The sequence below is a fragment of the Salvia splendens genome, chromosome 14, assembly GCF_004379255.2.
Source record: "Salvia splendens isolate huo1 chromosome 14, SspV2, whole genome shotgun sequence".
Taxonomy (NCBI): Eukaryota; Viridiplantae; Streptophyta; class Magnoliopsida; order Lamiales; family Lamiaceae; genus Salvia; species Salvia splendens.
In genome coordinates, this window is record NC_056045.1 from 4445162 (window position 1) to 4460639 (window position 15478).

General features: G+C 37.5%; 1 non-coding gene and 1 pseudogene across 1 annotated transcript; both read right to left on the minus strand.

Annotated features, from left to right (window-relative positions):
* Positions 1-4343: 4343 nt before the first annotated feature.
* On the minus strand, positions 4344-4415 carry TRNAC-GCA. Its single transcript has one exon. It is a non-coding gene; the product is annotated as a tRNA-Cys (tRNA).
* Positions 4416-5388: 973 nt separating this feature from the next.
* On the minus strand, positions 5389-10857 carry LOC121764046 (annotated as a pseudogene).
* Between the last annotated feature and the right edge of the window lie 4621 nt (positions 10858-15478).

The window sequence follows — 15478 nt, forward strand, 5'->3', positions numbered from 1 at the left end:
TATCATTCCGCCCACCAACTTGGAAAAAAATAAACATAAGTCAACAAAACCCCCCAATTTATATAAATTCCTTAACATTTTTTGTATTGAATTCCAGATTTGATCTAAAATTAGATGGCAGCAGCCATGAATTCTGCAGTGTCGAGAAATCCTACGGTTCGATTCAGCAGAATAAATGAGGAATTCGGCTACAGCGCCGGCGCGAGGAGCAGTGGCTGGAGAATTTTTTCGACGCGGCGGAGCGGGCTTAATCTGATGAGTTCGTGGAGCTATCGGCGAGTTCGTGGAGCTATCGGCGAGATCGGGTAAACTGAAGTGACGGCGGAGCTGAAGAAGGTGGTGGAAAAGAAGATATCGGAGAATGACGCGGAGGTGAACAAGGCTCAGGGTGATTTTACGGCGGCGATCGACGGGGAAGAGAAACAGAAAGACAATAATCACTATAATTTCCAACGAGATTTGGAAATTGAAACTGCATAATTTCATATTTAAATTTCATAATGTAATTGCCAAATATACCCTTGGCCTATTTTATATTATTTAAATAAATAATATTTGTTCTAATAAGATGTGTGGCTGAGATTTGTTCTCTAGTTATACACATAAGATTAGTTATATCTTGATCACTAACCATTAGATGTATGTATAAAACAATAAAAAGAAAGAAGAGAAAAGAAAAAAGAGAAAACATAAACTAAAGAGAAAAAAAGAAAGAATAAATGAAGAAAAAAGAAAGAAGAGTAAATTAAAGAGAAAAAAAGAAATAAGAAAGGAAGAAAAAAAAATCGCTTGATGGGGTACTATTTAATTGAAATTTCCAAAAATATCTCTCATAACCAAAATATCACATATTTGGTACCTAGATCCCGTTTATTTGTCAGGATTCTTACAGGGAAAGTAATCTGATTTCTGGAATTTTAAAATCTCGTATTTGTTTCAATAATAAGAAAACAAGGAAAGTAATGTGATTCATAAAATTAAGGAAGGTTAGTGGAAATTATGGGATTCTGATTCCTCAGCCCAAAGCTGATATTCTTTTTCCCTGCTTTTGAACAATACGGAAAAAAAGGATATCTTCTTTTTAATCCTATCGATTTCTCTACTCCATTATTTATCTCTACTGAATTTTTTTCCTCCTCCTTCATATCTCTGCGGATTTTTTCTCTCCGTCACCGATTTCTCCTCCGTTTATATAGTCGAAAAAAGAGAACAAGAGTAGCAAAATTGAAACATAGAAATTGTTGGAGTTGGCCGCCTGAGGTTGAAACAAATTATACGTGAATTCCCAATTAAATTAGGAAGAATGATAAAGAATCTGTGTGGGGAATAAATTGGAATTAGCCGTCACAATGTTGATTGCCCGATCTTCATTTTGGAGAAGCATGTTTAACTTGTAATCAGATTCTTTGGTCTCTTTACAGCCAAGATAATTTTTGATATCTTTCACACCACTTGAATCAATTGCACTAGTTTGTATAGTTGTGCCCCTTTTATTTCAAGCTCATGCTTGCTAGATAAATATTCATGTCGTATAAAATGATGAAAACTAAAACCCACTTAATAATACATTGTATAAGAGCATCTCCAATGGTCGGCGTCACCACCGGAGCGCCGATTTTTCGCCCACGCCGGTTTGACGCCGAACCATTGGAACCGGCGTGGGCGAAATCGGCGTCAAAATCGGCGTCGCCATGCCGATTCCCGCGCTGACGCCGGTTCCCACGCCGATCCTCACGGGCGCCATTGTGGCTCCCGGATCGGCGCCAAACCGGCGTCGGATTTAAATATTTTTTTTTTTTTCGCAAAACACTATATATACGCGCGTTGAACCTCATTTTCATTCGCACCACTTGTTTTAACGAGTACTCTCTCTCTACCTTACTTTCTGTACAAGATCAGTTTAAGAAATGAGTAATGCCGGTGGTAGTGGTGGGGATGCGGATGAGTACGAGCGTATGATGAACGAAGAGCTTGATGCCTATACGAGCCGTGAGGTTGATCGATGGATGCAGAGTTATATGCAGCCGGCGGCCACCGACGATAATGAAGCAGGTCCAAGCCACGGCGTCATCACCGCCAACGTACGAGGTGGGGTACCGCACGATGAAGAAGCCCTCCTCCAAGCACATGCCGACATGCGTCAGACGGAGGCTCATATTCGACTGCAAAATGATTTAGTTGAAGAGTTGTGGGCGCTGAGGACTGCAAGGCGGTAGTTTTTATGCAAATTTATGTAATTTTTTAAATGTAATATTTTTAATTATTGTACTTTTTTTTATATTAATGTAATAAAAAAATTTTAATATTATTATTCGAATTTTCCGTATTTGTCTCGTAATTTAAATTCCGTATGTTGATACAAGTGTAAATTAAATTATATAATTGTTATTAGTGATGTGGATAGGTAGTGTGAAGGCTATTTGATGGCTATTTGATGTCCAGTTGATGTGGCAAGCTGATGTGGCAGGAGAATTGTAGTGCTGATGATGTGGCAGTGTGAAGGCTATTTGACGGCTATTTGACGTCCGTCAGCATTGGAGATGCTCTAAAGTTATATTAGTAAAATATATTGAAGTATAATATTGATAATATATATTTAACATATATGTATAATAAATTAATTATTACATATCTTAATTTAATGTTTAAATTAAGTATAGAATTCTAAATCCCGACATGTTCCAATTCATATGATCAGGAATCATATTCCAGGGAATCATTTTCTTAGCGATCATTTTCCCTGTTAACTTCACTTTCTTGACAAACAAACGGGGCTAGGGTTATTTTTGTCATTTGGTACTAAAAACGATATAAAATAAAGATCAGGTATCATTTATGTGCGAAAGTGAAAGATCATATACCATTTATGTAGTTCACTCTTTTAACAAGTGAATTCTATGCGTCACTAAATTAATACACTTTCTTTTCATTATAAATTGTATAGAGTATATAAAGATACGAATTAGACTTTTTCTTCTCTATTCCTAATTTATTAAGAATCAATCTAATTGGTGTGAGTATTTGATTGTTTGTTTTCATTTAAATTATTATTATCATTACATTATTGATAATTTATTAAGATAATTTACAATTATACTAAATCAAATGCAATACATTTGATTTGATTTTATTAAAAAAACAAAATCACTAGTACTTCATAAAATCATTAAATCATTCTCATTAAATTAAATTTAAATCTGATAATCTTTGATTTAAATTATTTAATATGGTTTAATAATATGAAAATTATCTCAGTTAATACACCATTCAATATTGAACAGATTACATAATCAACCAATTAGATTCAGTAGTGTATAATTCGAAAGTACATCTGACGTAGTCACCTCCACGAAGAATACATAATTCAATATTGAACAGAATACATAATCACCTCCACGAAGAAGCCAAATAATATAATAAACACTTCTTCCATTCGTAAAGTCCTAAAAAAAGAAACAATAAAAATACTAAACACACCTTTTTTTCCATTTTTTCTTGTTTAAACAGATTTGGTTAATATTTTGGACGTAATCTTACTTCCAAGAGAAATGCTACCAAACAACTATATATATATCATGCCATTTTTCATTTTGAGAATACTAATCAATGGCAGATCCAGAACATGAAATTTGTAGGGTCGAATATAATATAACAAAAATAATAAATATATCTATAAATAGATTTTTAAAATTAAATATCATTATATATTTTAAGTAGTACAATAGCGATTCAAAATTCTTTAACACCAAATATTTAATACTCCCTCCGTCCCATAAGAATATGCACTCTTTCTTTTTTCATCCGTCATATAAGAATATGCACTTTCTAATTTTGGAAACTTTTTTCTAATGAGGTGGAACTCATTCTCCACTAACAATACTTTAATTATTTTTTCTCTCTACCTTTATCTTATTTTACTAATTTTGCATCAAAACTCGTGTCGAACCCAAATTGTATATTTTTTGGCACAGAGATTTACCAATTTTGCATAAAGACCCGTGTTAAACTCAAAGTGCATATTATTTTAGAACTGGGGGAGTTAAAAAATTATTAAATAAAATTTAAATATAATGAAATTGTAGTTGATGAAACGAAAATTATAAAAATAATTAGGCTTAGTTAATCCACAAAATGAGCCTACATTGCCCAAAAAATAAGAATAAAATAGGAATAATCGATCGTGATACTCCACTTACAAAGTATAAATTGAGACTTTTAAAGAAATACGAATAGAATATTATTTTTCATAAGAGATTCAAGAAAATAAACTAAACTAATCTAAACCAAGTGAAGTTTTGAATTTATTTGAGTCAAAAATAGAAAAAAAATAAATACATAATTTAAGGGCCCAACCGGGTTCGAACCGGTGACCTATTGATCTGCAGTCAATTGCTCTACCACTGAGCTATGGACCCTTGTTATATTTGATACATATGTAAATGGAAATCCATTTTCCAATTTTTCACAATATTAAAAATTTAAACCAGTGTAGCAAAAATCAAATACTATGATAATATAACAATATGGACATCTTTCAAACTCCATCAAGGTTATCATGGATATTTCACTTCTAGTGTTGAATTTAAATATTTTACATGACGACCTGTTATTCTGCGTCAAAAATAAATTACAAGGATGTCCATATCTCAAAAGTATATTGAGTTAATGGGTTGATTTTCTTTGAAATTGAACTAACATAATGTGGTAGACATGATGTAATCGTAGATGTAATCATTAACAGTAATAAGTTGTGGTAGATGTAATAAGTAACACATAATAATACTCCGTTAGTTCCTTATTAATAGAGGTATTTATTCGAAACGGAGTTTAAGAATAATACTCCCTCCATTCCATATTAATTGAGGCAATTTTTTGACATGGAGCTTAAGAATAATACTCCCTCATTCTCTGAAATTTTGTCACATTTAATTTTTTTTACCATTTTTTGTAATGAACCTCACATTCTACTAACTTATTATCACTCACATTTTATTATAAAACTAATACTTTAAAAGTAGGACTCACATCCTACAACTTTATCAATTTTTGGAGACGGATCGAGTAGAATTTAAATAATGGTAACGTTGATTCCCACCAAATTATGTTAAACCTTATGGACTGAATTAAATTTCAAAGAAACAATCATGAAAGATATATTTTCAAGCTAAATTATAGAAAAATACCTCCCTATCATTTAATGACCGTATGTAAATGAGCATAACACTAAAAATAAGTGATCAAATCCCAAAAATGTACTACAAAAGAAACATAGTTTAATCCTTCACTGTTTCACAAAATTCATGAAAAGAAAAAAAACCCTAAGGTCCAACACAAGGTATATTATCACTAAAACTATTATATACAGTTTGACGCATACGATGTCCGCGTTCACACGTCTGTTAGTTTCAAGCGAGGGACTATGTTCATGGACTGGAGCTCCTGAGCCACATGCAAATCCATGGTATTTATAAGTGTTCAGTTTGATTCAAGATTATTCATAGTGAAAATATACACAAAAACAATCATATTATTACCTGGAATAGAAGTTTGCAAGCATATGGCATTTTCATGGTGGATATATTCTCACCATTCTTGCACATGGAACAGATTCCCGTTTTAAGCTTCTCGTTGTAATACCCCATGAGCCCACACTTCCGGCATACCTGCATCACGATTAGGCAAACGGTGTAACATCATTATTTTGATCAGAGAATGATCATTAACAAACAAAATGCCTAATAAGTTAAAGGCACAAAGCTTACCTGAACTTCGAAAGGATCACTTGAGAGCATCAAGCGTTCGTGTAATAACATACTCGCTCCATAAGCAATTAAGCAATCACGCTCCATTTCACCAACCCTCAGACCTCCATTTTTACTCCTCCCTTCTGTGGGTTGTCTAGTCATCATAACACGTGGCCCGTTACCTCGAGCATGCATTTTATCAAGGACCTTTCACGCATAATAAACAGAATGTCATAAACAAACACTCAATCTAGTTAAACAATACACATAGGAATTGTCTTCTTCCATTGCTCTTTGTGAAACACATGCAATTTCTGCTATTATTTCACACATTTCTAGCTAATAAATTTTTTTCAAATATGTTATCCTTGATGATCTTTTTCTATATGCACACTATTTGAGAAAACAATCACTACCATGTGTTTTAACTTTTGGTAGTAGATGGGCCCCATGAAGATATATGCTTGCAGTGGCTCGCCGGTGATGCCTGTAAAAGAAATATAACAATTACCAAAGCAACTCAAGAACTAGTACATGTGAACTAATATAAACAATATAGTGTTGATACATTTGTTAATTGAACTATTACCAAATAAGTTAGAAAATTGGACTATGATACATATGTTAATTAGCATGTTCCTGACTACAGGCCATGCATTGGAACAAAATAAATGTATTGATTAGAAAAAAGTGAGTAGAGAAGGTCCTTCCCGTTGTAGCTGAAACCATGCTTCACAAGGGTTTCACTGACAAATTAGAAGAGGTGAGTGAAACAAGAGAAAAAGAATGAAAATGCAGACATCGGAAGATAAGAAAAAACGGAGTTGTAATAGGTAAGCAGCATTTTGTACCTTATAGTCTCAACTTTATCTGTGTGACCACTAGGCTCCCCAAATGCACTTCCATAGTGAAACCTACCACAAGAAACATACTCCACGAAGTTCTATCATCTTCCCGACAGTCATACGGCTGATAGTACACAGCATAACAACGAAGATTATTACATTGTAAGAGCATGGCTTTTTATCACCAAGCTATCTAAAACAAGATAATCACAATATTTGCACATATTATGTCTCTAACAGTAGACCATTATCTCTTTCGAGATAACTGACAATTTTGCAACTACATCACCTCAAATTACCATTATGTTTCTTCTTCAGATGGAACCTTCCCCTTGAATTAAAAAGAAAAATAAATTACTAATAATTTTAAAAATCTTATGCCATGTTCCACTAGTCAACCACTTTTTTTGCACCTTACACCTCAGGATGCATGGAAGACACTGCAACTTTAGTGTGCCTCGTGTCTTTGACAGCCTTGACCCAATTGGTAGCATTCCATTCTTGGGAAAAGGCCTTAATAGTAAACATACCCAATATCCAACCAGAAATTTTCATTCCAATGGTAACCCTCCACAGCACCTAGGCTTAATTTATTAACATCTTTGCTTTTATTTGAGGACTGAGGTAGGTATAGAGCAAGCTTCACTTCAGCAGTCGACACACTCAAGTACAAGATTTAAGAGCTCAAGCAGATAGTAATATCTTACCTTGGAAATCCATGAGGATTCATGATTAAATCTGGACATACTCCACGTTCAGAAAATGGGAAAGCTTCCTGCTGAACAATGGTGCCACAAACTCCTTTTTGTCCATGACGGCTACTAAACTTGTCACCAACCTATGCAAAAGATTTTTTATTTAGTGAAGATACTTGAAAGCACTTGAGATTTAAAAAATCATCAATCCAAATTTTTTTTACTACCTCTGGCCTACGAGTAGAACGAATCATATATTTGATACATAAGTTGCTATTCTTGTCAGTGCAGAGTGCCACTCTATCCACAACAGCTGTATCTCCTTCAGTACCTTTGTATGTTTGTTTACTTGACTTATATTGACTGAAATTACCAATATGCAAAATAAGTTTGCAGGTTTCTACTGAAGAAAGCATGACATATTGACCAAGAGCTAATAATGAACCTATCCTTAAGCTTTACGGTGTTGCTGATACTGCCTCCGTTTTTTGTGTCTATGGGGGACTGCTTGTTGATATAGATATCACGAGGACGAATTATTTCTCCAGGAGATGCTAATCCATCATCATCCAAAATCTGCACAAGAAGAATATGAACTGAAGTCGGAAAAATATTATGAACAGCTACTGAATCAGTGTGATTAAGATAAAGTCCCTTAAGCTCTCAAACCACAGAACATACTATGTGTGATTAGTTTAATTAATTATGGGACTACTTGCATCCTAACCATGCTCAGTAACCGGATTTTAACCACATTTGACAGTCATTGGACCTCCCAACTAACCTTTTTCGAGAGATGACAATAAACTATAAATAAAGCATATAGCATTAAGCAACTTTCCTATTCTGCAGCTCAATTTACAGAGCAAATATCATTTGACGTTATACCTGTGTTTGTTCAGCATCATGTCCATCTCTTTGGGGTCTAATAATGCGATCAGACGTGCCATTTGCATACTTCTGGTTAATTGCTACCAGTCTGTTGGCCAGAACACATTCCAAACATATATCAGAATTGTCTACACAAAGAACAGGAAATACACTTTCAACTGATAGCAAAAATTTATTAATGGAGATGCGCACGTACTTTTTCATTACAATGCATCGACCAAAACCACGATCCAATGATGACTTATTCATTACAATTGCATCCTCTATGTCATATCCACTATAGCTCATAACTGCAACACTAGCATTCTGTCCAGCTCCTAGTTTATCATAGGAGACCTGAGAAGAAATCATTAGTTGTGTGCTCGTGACTTCCATATTACAAAAGGCAAATAGGATCCACTAACCAGCTCAATTGTTCGTGTAGTTAGTAATGGCCGTTGTGGATAAACTAAGAGGTAGATTAAACTGTCAAACCTACACAACTGCAAAGACGAACAATTTCAAGATAGGTTGGAGAAGAGAGGACATATAAATCAGGAAGATAGCTCACTGAAAATGTACAGAAACAGAAAACGAAACTAAAATGTCAAATGAATACTAGTATTAATCTGGAATTCTGACTAATGGTAAAACTTAGAAATACTCCATTTGTCCGTGATTAGGAGTCCCGTTTGAGTTCGGCACAGGTTTTTAGAAATATAAAGGAAAATGGGTGTGAAAAGATAGTGGAATGTGGGTCCCATATTTATATGTAGAATAAGTTTTACAATAAAATGTGAGCCTAATGAGTTAGTGGAATGTGGGACCTATATACCATTTTTTATAATTGAACCGGGACTCCTAATTGCGGAGGGAACGAATCGGCAAAATGGGACTCCTAATGGCGGATGGAGGGAGTATATCGTTAACCAAAGATCATGACAAAGTGTGCTGAAATGCAAAAAACCAGGGTTTAAATTATAAATTGGACAGCAGCAGTCCTTAAATACATTTCTCAGGTGACAGTAGAATACATGCTCGGCAGAATGCCCTTGTTTCCTTGCATTAATATATGAAAAACATGTGTTTGGGAGGTCGAGAACAATTTTCTACTTTCTGAGCAAACAAGGAAACTGTTACAAAACTCATAGTAACACTAGTCAAACATATATTTGGCACTATCATAGAATCAAAAGTAATAGCGGGTGTTGTCTAAAATATAGCAAAAGTTCAACGTGTGGAAATCTTCTCTATTCCATAGATCACATAGACCAATTTAAGCCATATACAAGGAGTTTGGAGACGGCCATGTTGTTACACAAGCAGAAATTGTAATCTACTCACTTATTTCATTTTCCGAACAAGCACTAGTAATCTTAGCATGGCAAGTTTCAAGTAAACCAACAACATCGATCAAGAATCTGGCCATTATGTGCCAAAATAACAAAAAAAGAGAAAGCCATGTATATTCTATAAAGCAGTCAAAACACTAAATCCCCAAAAATATAAAGTTCAAACAAATACTATACAGCTTAACTAACAAGACGAGTCATGTTAAGTAACTTGCCTGATTATATGCAATATTTCCCATAGCTTGCTTCCCCATAGCACACTTCAAATGTAACAATGCACAGAATTATTAGATAGGAAACTTGGGGACGTTCAGTTCAAGGTACGCCCTGCCCCACCCAAAATAGAGAGGGAGGGGGGAGAAGTACCTGATATGTATTTCTTGGTGACTGGTTATGATGAGGATAAGGTATCAACCCGGCAATCACGCCTAATATGGTAAAAGGCTCTATTTCAATATGGGTCGTTTCTTCTCTAGCATTCTCTTCATATAAGGCAATCTAACAATGATGTATAAGTAGACATGCTATGATGGGGAATCTAATAACTAAACAAGTCTAATAATAAGAGACAGGTGCATACCAAAGCATTGTTCTCGTCATTTACATCAAGGTATTCAATCAAGCCTTCTTTCAGGAAACTCTGGAAGTTGCGGACTCCATCCTTCATGCAAACAAATTTTTCAGCACAGTGGTCGAAATCATATAAGAAATATACAGAACATCGTTAGTGTTACCCTCAGCTCTTTCATATGGTGCTCCTTAATTCTTGATACACCTTTGACGGAAATTACAAGTGGACGACAAACACGACTACCATCAGAAGCAAGGTAAACACAGCGCTGCAAGAGCATATATTCTATTGATCACAAGGCAGTAATAGTTAAAAATTGGAGCGGTTTAACTTTTTCATATGTGATCAACACATGAGAAATCTCTAGCACAATTTGGCAGAAACTGCTCCAAAATAAGAAAAGAGTGAAACAAGCAGTAAAACTGATGTTGAGGTTTAAGATCAATGTTGAAATACAATTGACGTCTTGTCCCTAAAATCACCAAGAACCTTCTGAGTGTCTCCCACTATGATCGAGATAATAATGTGTTTTTTGAATTCCATTCCTCTTGTTATTTCGTAAAAGACCAGGTCACCAAATCAATTTTGCTCAAGGGCTCCCTTGAGAATGGCCATTACAAGTTTGATCTCCACAAACATGCTGCTGCTTTATCCTCCAATCCCACATCACAGTTGAAGAAATGTGCTCCAGTCGCCTATGCTTCTTCTTTAGGACACTCTACTGTTTTCCCTAATTCTACTACCTCTAGCATAAATCTTTGGCACAGAAGGCTTGGCCATTGTGCTTTCAATATTGTTGAAAAGGCTTTGCATAGTTATCATCTATGAAATCAAGTTTACTATGTCATCCTTGCTGTGTTCCTAAGAGTTATCGTCTGCCATATTCTGCTTCTTCTTCTCTTTACACAGCTCCCCTCCAAATGGTACATAGTGACGTTTGGGGTCCTGCCCCATTATGTTCCAGAAATGGTTACAAATATTTTGTGAACTTCATCGATCAATTTAGTCGTTATACATGGCTCTATCTACTCAAGTCCAAATCTGAGGTTGTTGACGTGTTCAAACACTTTATGGTGTTGGCTGAAAATCAATATGATACGAGAATCAAGGCACTCCAATCTGACTGGGGTGGTGAGTACATGGGTCTCTCATCCCTCCTTCAATCTCGAGGGATTGTGCATCGAGTTTCCTGCCCATATACTCTCCAACAAAATGGGATGGTTGAGCGGAAACATCGTCATATCACTGAAATGGGTTTGTCACTTCTAGCTCTATCAGGGCTGCCCACATCGTTTTGGGATGATGCTTTTACCACTGCTGTGTATATCATCAATCGCATCCCATCGCCCACTCTAAACTTTATCACAAAAAGCTTTATCCCCATATGAAAAGCTTTATCCCCATATGAAAAACTTTATCGCCCACTCTAAACTTTATCCCCATATGAAAAACTTTATCACAAAAAGCCTGACTATACACTGCTAAAAACCTTCGGCTGCCTCTGCTATCCACATCTTCGCCCTACCAATCATCACAAGCTCGAGTTTCGATCTACCGCTGCAATCTTTATTGGGTATAGCTCTTCTCATAAGGGTTATAAGGCTTTACTTCCTTGTGGCAAAGTTGTCATCACACGTGACATCTTGTTTGATGAATATACTTTTCCTCGTAAAACATCACTCTCTTCTGCCCCATCGCAAATCCCTATGTCACCGCTTATCCCTCCTACTCTGTCTCTCTTTTTTCCCTCATTACCACATGTCCCTATACTCACTCCAGATTCTCCAATCACATCTAGCTTACCATCTACTACACCTCCACACTCTCCTATATCTCTCAACTCCCCTCCTGACTCACATATGGACATCTCACCTCATGATTCTCCTGATCATGTACATGGATCCCCTCCACATGCTGCCACCTCTTAACCACCACCTGCCCAAGATCCTCCACCTGCTTCCGCCTTTCAACCACCACCTAATCAAGATCCTTCATCCACTGATTCATCCTCGCCTTCCTCACCTTCCTCAATAGCTCCACCATCTAGCACTCATCACATGGTGACTAGATCTAGAGCTGGCATTTTAAAACCAAAGGTATTTCACATCAGTGTAATTGATCCTTCATCCACTGTGCCTCGTTCCATCCCCCTTGCTCTTTCTATTCCAATCTGGAAAGCAGCTATGACAGCCGAGTTTCTTGCCCTTCTCCGCAACTAAACTTGGATCCTCAGTCTTTTGCCCCCCGGTAAAAATCTCATCGGTTGCACATGGATCTTTCGAATTAAGAAGCATGTGTCTGGCTCGATTGCTCGCCATAAAGCTCGCCTCGTGGCTCAAGGTTTCTCACAAGAAGCAGGCTTCGATTTTCACTGATACCTTCAGTCCCGTTGTAAAGCCAAATACCATCCGCCTCATCCTGAGCATAGCAGTCTCATCTGGCTGGTCGATAACTCTTCTCGACGTAAACAATGCTTTCCTAAATGGTTCATTGGAAGAAGAAATATACATGCGTCAACCTCCCGGTTTTGAACAAGGTGGTCCTAATGTGGTTTGCAAGCTCAACAAGGCGTTGTATGGTTTGAAACAAGCTTCTCGTGCTTGGTTTCTAACCATTCAATCAACGCTTATGGATCTTGGATTCATTCAGTCTAAAGCCGATACTTCACTTTTCTTTCGCACGATTGGCTCTGAAGTCACCTATCTCTTGCTCTACGTTGATGACATGCTCATCACCGGCTCTTCTTCGTCGGCCATACAACTTGTGATTAAGCAGCTCAACAGTAAGTTCTCACTGAAGGATCTTGGAGAGGTATCCCATTTTCTCGGTGTGGAGATTTCAAAAACCTCTGAAGGAATTCACCTCTGTCAAGCAGCCTATATCAAGGAATTATTACTCAAAGTCAAGATGGACAGTGCCAAAGCTTCACCCACTCCTATGATTTCTGATTCGAAACTTAACAAACATGACGGTGATCATTTTGTCGAAGGTAAGCTTTACAGAAGTGTGGTTGGCGCGTTACAGTATGCAACAATCACAAGGCCGGAAATCAGTTTCTCTGTTAACAAGGTAAGTCAATTTATGGCGTGCCCTCTTGATCAACACTGAAAAGCTGTAAAGCGAATTCTCCGTTACCTTGCTGGCTCAGTTGATCATGGCATCCACATTCGTGCCTCTAATTTTAATCTCACTGGCTTTTGTGATTCTGATTGGGCTTCAGATCCCGATGATAGGAAATCGATCTCTGGCTACTGCACTTACTTTGGGGGTAATTTGGTTTCATGGTGCTCTCAGAAGCTGAATGTTGTATCTCGTTCCAGCACCGAGTCAGAATACCGCAGCCTTGCACTCCTCGTTTCTGAAATAACTTGGCTCACCTCGCTTCTCACTGAATTGGGCATAAAACTTCCTCACTGTCCGATCATCTGGATTGATAACATGAGCACCATCGCCCTTGCTTCAAATCCTGTCCTCCATGCTCGTTCGAAACACATCGAACTAGACATCCATTTTGTAAGAGACAAGGTAGCAGCAAAAATGATAGATCTTCGCCATGTCCCGACAACAGATCAAATAGCAGATATCTCACAAAGCCCTTGAGCCACCAATTCTTCTCTCGTCTGCGAAATAAACTCGGAGTTTATTCTCGTTCCTCTATCGAATTGAGGGGAAGTGTAAACCTTGCCATCTTCAACGATGGAATCAGGGAGTTGAAGATGAATGATGAGTTGGATAGAGCTGGCATTGCAATGAAATCCTTGACAGAAATCATGGAAGATAACAAGCAAGACATCCCTTGCAATGAAATCCTTGACAGAAATCATGGAAGATAACAAGCAAGACTTCAGGGATCCTTGACATAAATTATGGAAGATTACAATCAAGAAATTAGTGATCCTTTCCATAGATAGAATTCAATAAACTTTGACATGTAGAATTTCTCCCTATATAATGGGACGTGTTGCTCTCCAATTAGTCATCTAATACAATCATCTTTATGCAAGCAATACAATTAGCCTTGTTCTTTTTCTGGCTATGGCTTCAAAGGCCTTCATTCTAGTTTTCTGTCATGTTCACTCCGCGCATGACGCTTCCATTGAACGAGTACGACTTCTCGAACCCAGGGAAGGCCCGCTTCATCTCCACGGCCGAGTACCAGTCGACGAACGCGTCCTCCTCCCAGTTGAACACCGTCATCCTGGCCTTCCACCCCGTCTTGTAGTCGGAGTTGACGTGCCAGTTGATGCTCACCCTGCAGTTTTCGGGGCAGGGCAGCTTCCTCGGCAGCTTCTCGAGGTTGATCTTCGCGAACGCGACATCTTCTCTGTCCTGTTCGCGAAGGGAACCAGTAAGCTGCTGGGTGGGACAGGAAGCGCTGCCGCGTTCCTGTCGCACTGCGGGTTCTCGTCGTCGCAGCCGCACGCGCATGTGTTGCACGGGATGGCCCCATCCTCGTATAAAACAGAGTAGGAGACGCATCACCGGTTCTGCTTCGGCTTCAGCCTGCTCATGTTGCAATTGACTTGCCAGTTGGCGATGGCGGACCCAGTTGACTCGATCCCCCTCGGGTCAGGGAACTCGGACGGGTCGACCCGGACAAGCGATCCACATTTATAGTTCGGGTTCAACCGGCCCGTGATCTTCCAGTTCTGAGGCAGGCTGTTCAAATCGGGCGGGAGTTTGAAAACCTCCATGTGGAAAATGGCTTGGGCTTTGGTCTTTTTCATGGTGATGGGGAGGAGGAGGTCGTCTTTACAACAATAGGGGAGTTTTCCGACTTTGTCGTCGTTCTCAAGCTCGTGGGGGAGGTCGGAGATGACCTGCTTTGTAACACCCACAAATTTACAGATAATAAAAATTTTTCCTATTAAATGCGAAATGGTGATTAAAATGGAATTTCTGGAAAAAATATAATTATAATAATAATATAATAATAATAATATTTAATTTCTCGCGGAGCGAAGAATTAAATATTTTGTGTTGGCACGAATAATTTTTCTTTGGGCGAGGAATTCTTTTAGTTCTTTTGTGAACTTTGTGAAAATACGAAATATTAGTTGACAAATCAAGTGGATATCGAGGATTGGTTATATAGTACTTGGCATAACAACAATGAACTATTTATGTTGTTGGATTGCGCGAAGGGGAGTGCGTACTTTGATTTAATTTTCATACTCGTGGATTGCGAATTGTTTTGTGGAAAGGAATATCTTCGATCTTCGTGGAATTTATCTAAAGTACTATATGTAGTACGTGGCGTGGTTGAAATCAAGGATCGATTTTGAAAAAATAATATTTAGAACAATACTAAATATTATTTGATTGCGTTGGGAGATTTTAAATTTTGTTGGGAGCGAGGCGACTAATTAATTAAAGTTTTCCGTGAACTTTAATTAATAAA